The following is a 6,000-nucleotide window of genomic DNA, read 5'->3' on the forward strand; positions in this document are numbered from 1 at the left end:
ACTTCTGATCATCCTACCTCCAGCCCTGGGATGCTGGGGTTACATGCATGTGCCGCCATGCCCCCTTTAGTAGTGCTAGGAACTGAACCCAGTGCTTCATTCATGCTAAGCAAACATGCCACCAACTGAACTACATCCCTAGCTGGGGTAGGGTACACAATGCTTGTAATTATAATAACACTCAGCAATATATTAGACCCCTACTGCATGTCAAACAAGGCTTAAGCACTGTACACTAATTGTATTATTGACTTGTTAATACTCTCAGCCCAGAGAAGTGAAGGAGCCCTACTGAAGTGATATGTGGAGAGGCCAGAGTTCAGACAGTTGCTGACTCCAGTCTGGCTTGTCCCTGTGTTAAACTGATCATCTCCTCTCAAGACTTTGGCAGATGGCTGGAATCTTGGGGATAAGCAATCTCTTACCAGAAGAGGAGGAAGGAAAGAAGAGGAGGGAGAGAGAGAGGAGTAGAAAGAGAAGGAAGAGGGGAAGAAGAAGAAGATGGGAGATTGGAGGAGGAGCGAAGGATGAGGAGGGGTGGGGGAGGAGCGGGAGGAGGGGGAGGAGGGGAATAATCTGAAAGGTCTATAAGCATTATCTCCAAAGGAGACCAAAATAAAAGGGACCCTGAAATTCAGAGTGCTTTCCTGCCGGCCTCTCTGCCGGCCTCTCTTCCAGTAGGGCTTTGCGTTTTATGGCCAGTGATGGTTAGTGGTAAGAACTGCTTCACTTGCAGACAAGGGGCCTCCTGGGAAGAGGCCTTCATTACCTTGCACTGTGGGCTCCCAGCTCTCACTTTGGCTAACACATTGTGACAGGAAAGTGTCAAATGAGTTCAACACCCCCTCCCCAGACATCTAAAAAGCCTGCTGGGGTAAGGGACACTGTTGTTCATGTAACCTAAAAAAAAAGAAAGGAAAAGAAAGAAAGAAAGAAAGAAAGAAAGGAAGAAAAGAAAAGAAAAGAAAAGAAAAGAAAAGAAAGGAAAGGAAAGGAAAGGAAAGGAAAGGAAAGGAAAGGAAAGGAAAGGAAAGAAAAGAAAAGAAAAGAAAAGAAAAGAAAAGAAAAGAAAAGAAAAGAAAAGAAAAGAAAAGCTAAAACTGCGAAGTTGCAAGCTGAGTCTGGAGGCTTAGATTTTTCAAAGCCTACGTTATTTAAGGTTCTTAAATGCTTTAACCTCCCTTCTAGCCCACTGGCCAGAGGTAGAGAAAGGAAGGTTTATAGGAAAAGGGGTTTGTGGACCTGTTTACACATAGTTCTTTGGGGGGTGATTCAACTATTCTTTGCCAGGATATCAACAGATTAGTCCAACAGTCAGCACCAAACACGAATCAGTAGCAGTGGCTTGATCCAGCAGAAACCACAAGGCTCTGCCAAATTGGCATGAGTCAAATGAATCGGCAAGAATCAGCTGGAGTACCATGAGAAGTTCTTTGGTGTGTTTCTCTCTATGAAATAAAGACCGTTGAAGACCAGCAAGGACCAGTGAAGACCGTCAAAGACCAGTAAAGACCAGCGAAGTATTGCACGGTGCAAGAGCATCTGCTCCCTGTCTGTGGGGTTCCATTCATACCCTTTCCAAACTCACGCACCCTCTCAAGCCTCTGCTCCAGCAAAGCATCACATGCCCTCCATGTGTCTGCTTCAGCCAAACCTCCTCTCACAAGACACCTTCCAGAAAAACATCACACAACTGAGTTTCCAAAGAAACCAGAAATTTCCACTTCAATGGGCATCAGTCAATGTATGTGACTCTCTTCCTGGAGCTGAGCTGTGTACTATAAGCCCAGCAATTGGGAGGTGGGCAATGCAAAATCAGGAGTTCCAGGCTACATATGTAATTAAGGGCCAACCTGGACTATGTGAGACCCTATCTGAAACAAATGGAAACCAAGCAGGGCACACTGTTATATGCCTATGATCCTAACATTCAAGATTCAAGAAGCTGAAGGGAGAAGATTACTGTAGGACAAAGGTCAGCCTGAGCTACCTGTATTTTAACAAAAAAGGAAAAGAAAGGAAAAGGAGTAAGAGGAGGAGTAAGGGGAGGAAGAGGAGGAGGAGTGGGGAGAGGAATAACTACAAATAACAGCCAACACCCAAGTGTGAAGAGAGAAAGAAGTATGGTGAACCCTGGCCCCCCAAAGAAGGCCTAACTGCTAAGTGGGAGCAGGGCCACCCCTGTGCTTTTCCTGCAGGGCTGAACAGGAACTGATCTAAGCAAGGCAACGCACTGGCAAGATGGCTTGGTGGTAAAAGACACCTGCTGCCATGCCTGGTGACCTGGGTTTGATCCCTGAGACCCACTTAGTAGGTAAGTATCTGCCACAGCATGGGTCAGCTAGCATGGTCAGGAAGGAGCAGGCGATCCCACCCCAGAAGGACAGGTGTGCCAGGTCATCTTACCATAGCAAATCAGGGAATTCTTCCTTACTCAGGCATCAATAGCTAAGGAGGCAGCATCCCACTGGGACAAGACCCCCACAATAGATAGAGACATACATGGGTGGCTATGTTAACTCGCTACTTGGGCTTAGATATTTGGTTCAAAGTCTTCTTTGGTTGATTTTATGGTTTATTTTCCATCTTTGGTCAATTCCCATTGTTCTTTCTAAAGTCCTGAACTTTAATTGATGATGATGATGATGATGATGATGATGATGATGATGATATTGGGGGTGCTTTGCCTGCATGTATGTCTATATACCATATATGTGCAGTGCTTACATAGGTCAGAAGAAGGCACTGGGTCCCTTGGGACTAGAGTTACAGCTGGTTGTAAGCCACCCTATGGATGTTGAGAATGGACCTTGGGTCCTCTGGAAGAGCAACAAGTGCTCTCTCTAAGCACCTAAGCCATCTCCCTAGTCCTGGCCTGAACGTAAAGGACGACTCTCGGCTTTTATGAAAGAGAGGTAGCCCAGCTAGGCAGTTCCCATAGAGTTAAAGTCAAGGATCTATGTGTCAATTGCTTCAAGCCTGTTAGCGGGCCAATGAACGCCACAGATGAAAGTCTGACATACGTTAACATGGACACCTCAACTATAAAGATGCCAAATGGTAGTCCAATATTTGGGGATACTCAAAGCTTCTCATTTATCATCATAACAATCCAGAAACAAGCTAAATGCCTAACAACAGGGAGTGCTGAGGTAAAAATACAACCACTTAACATATTCCACAGGTCAGATGCCTGTTGAAGACTGCAATAGCATGGTGTTTGGGCTATGATAAAATATTCTGGGTGGTGGGGGGAGGACTTGAAGGGAGAGTTTATTTGCCTCATAATTCAAGGCGTGCAGTCCATCATGGCACGGGAGTCACAGTGCCAAGAGCTTGAGGCAACTGGTCGCACTACATCCTCAGCCAGGAAGCAGGAGCAATGAACAAATGCACACTGGTGCTCAGCCCCTTTTCTCCTCCCAAGTGCTAGGATTAAAGGCATGTGCCACCACTGCCCGGCTGGGCCTTCCCATCTTAATTAGCCTAATCAAGAGTGCCCACAAGCCCATCTCCCAGATGATTCCAGATGCCATCAAGTTGACAAGTAAGATTAACACAAAGACAGTACCTAGTAAAAGTAAATGGACCCCAATTGGAAAGCATGCTGATAGCAATCTGTAAAACATTAATAGCTCTATATTCTAAACCACATCTATGTCAGCTCAGATGTTTTTAAGCAAGCAGGGTCATCTTGGGGGTGGCCCATTTTCTGCATAGCGACTTGCATGAGTCTCTGTGAGTAGCTACACCCTGAGAGACAGGGTTTGAGGAACGAGCATTATCTGCCTCCAGCTCCCGGCTCCTGAGTCCAGATCCCCAGCCTGAGCCTCAAGGAGCAAGGCCTGCAGGTACACTGGGAATTGATTTCAAGTGACAGTCAGACAGCTGTCTTGACATTCAACTCTTACTTATAATATAGAATAGGCGCTTTCTCTGCCTTCAGGGCAGAGTCCCACGTGGTGGCTTCAGTGCTGGCTGGCTGCACATTCCTTTGATGCCTTGACATATGGTGGCTCTCAGCAGAGGGTTGATGAGCTGAGAGAGGCCTTAGAGGTGATATCACAGAGGACAGCCTCAAAACACCGCAGCAACCACAGAGTAGCAAACTGGCCTTTGTGAATGTATGCAAGGCATACCAGGACTTCAGGAAATTGTGTTGCGGAGGGGGCTACAGGGAGGATAAAGATAGAGAAACAAAGTAGCTGTCCCCACTAGAGTAGCCTAAGGATGTCTGCCTAACTCTCACCCGAGACAGATTAGACATAGTCAGAGACTGTACAAGTGGCATCTGACCATGTGATTTGGCTGGTGCAGGTGCTTCTCAAGCCCTTGGGTCCCACCCTCAGCGCACGTATGTACCTTTGATCCCAGCACTTAAATGGTAGAGGCAGGAGATTTAGAACTTAGAGATGTAGACTTAGAATTAGTAGCTGATGGTCATCTTCATCAGTATGGGAAGCTGGAGACTAGTCAGGGCTATACAGAGAAAGGATTCTGGGTATTAGGATCACACTTAGAGTCGGTCCCAGAAGGCTGCAAAACCTTTGAGCAAACTGTCATCTCCATATACATGGTGACAAGTTGTAATGTCCTTCTTTCTCTAGGGACCTACTACCTCCCCGGCATAAGCCATAGACAGCCCCAGAAACAAGACATCACCTCTGCCATGTCTCCCAGGAGCTCTCTTCCTGCTTTCCCTCTCCCCGGCCAATCTTTGCTATTCACTCTGCTCCAGTGCTTCAGGTTTCTTCTAGAACCTTGGGGTCTTTGTCTGGACTGTCCTGACTGTCTATGACATTCCCCTTCTCCTCTTCCTGGCTAGCCTTGACTACAGGCTCAGGTAACATCTTGCTCCAAGCCTTCTGGTCCCACCCTCATCACCCAGGCCTTCCCGACTTTCCCTTCATGTCAGTCCCAGTCAGAGGATTTAATGTCTACCTCCTGGTAGATTTTGTGAGGGGAGATGCTGTGAGCCCTCAGCACTGTGTTCAAATCCCATGACTACTAAGAAGGACAAAATTCCCGTGTGAGATACTGTATAAATGGGTGTGTTGGGTGACTGGACAGAAGGACAGGGAAACAACATGCAGGAGAATATGCTCTGATGGTCCACAGGAAGAAGATGGATGCACAGCAGAAACGAGAGCCCGGAACAACCCCCACGAGGTAAGCAAGAGGCAGCCTGAACAGTGGCTGGTGGCTGCCAATGACCCTCTGGCCAAGTCTTGAAAAGATCAGCCTACGGTTGGTAGATGAGAAAACTTCAAGTCAGGGAAGGTGTGGGCTGCAAGCCTCCATGTCAGTCACTCTGGAGCTGCCAGTTGACAAAGCCTTCCCATACCAGCCTATCTGTGGCTAACGTCGGTGTGTCCCTAAGGCTATTGCACAAGTCTCAACCTTCACCTAGAGCAGTGACTCTCAACCTTCCTAACACTGCAACCCTTTGATAAGGTTCCTCACGTTGTGGTGACCCCAACCATAAAATTATTTTCATCGCTTCTTTATAACTACGATTTTGCAACTGATATGAATCATAATGTAAATAACTTTGGAGCTAGAGGTTTGTCAAAGGGGTTGAGACCCACAGGTTGAGAACGGCTGACCTAGAGGGAGGCCTGCCTTCCATATAGATAACTTAGCTGAGCTCCACCTCCGTAGACCAACTCTGGCAGTCAGGAGCTGGTGGGGACCAGATAGAGCAACCCCCTACCCCTACCCTAGTGTCTGTGGAGATGTTTCCCTAAGCTAGGGCTGGGGCAGAGCTGGGAAGTCAAGCTTTCCTCCTCTGGATGCTCAAAGATCCCAGGAACAGATCCATGGAGGACCCAGAATGTACTGGGAAAGAAAGAAGGCTATTTGAGCTCACCAGGCCTGCTAAAATGGAGGACCACAGGCTGTCAGTGACAGAGGAAATCAGTTTCCTCCAGGTCTGGAGGCCGCCATCCACGGTCAAGAGAGGGCAGGCTGATGTCTTCTGAGGCCTTCTTTCCTGGGCTT

This window comes from Mus musculus, chromosome 9, assembly GCF_000001635.26.
Source record: "Mus musculus strain C57BL/6J chromosome 9, GRCm38.p6 C57BL/6J".
Classification (NCBI taxonomy): Eukaryota; Metazoa; Chordata; class Mammalia; order Rodentia; family Muridae; genus Mus; species Mus musculus.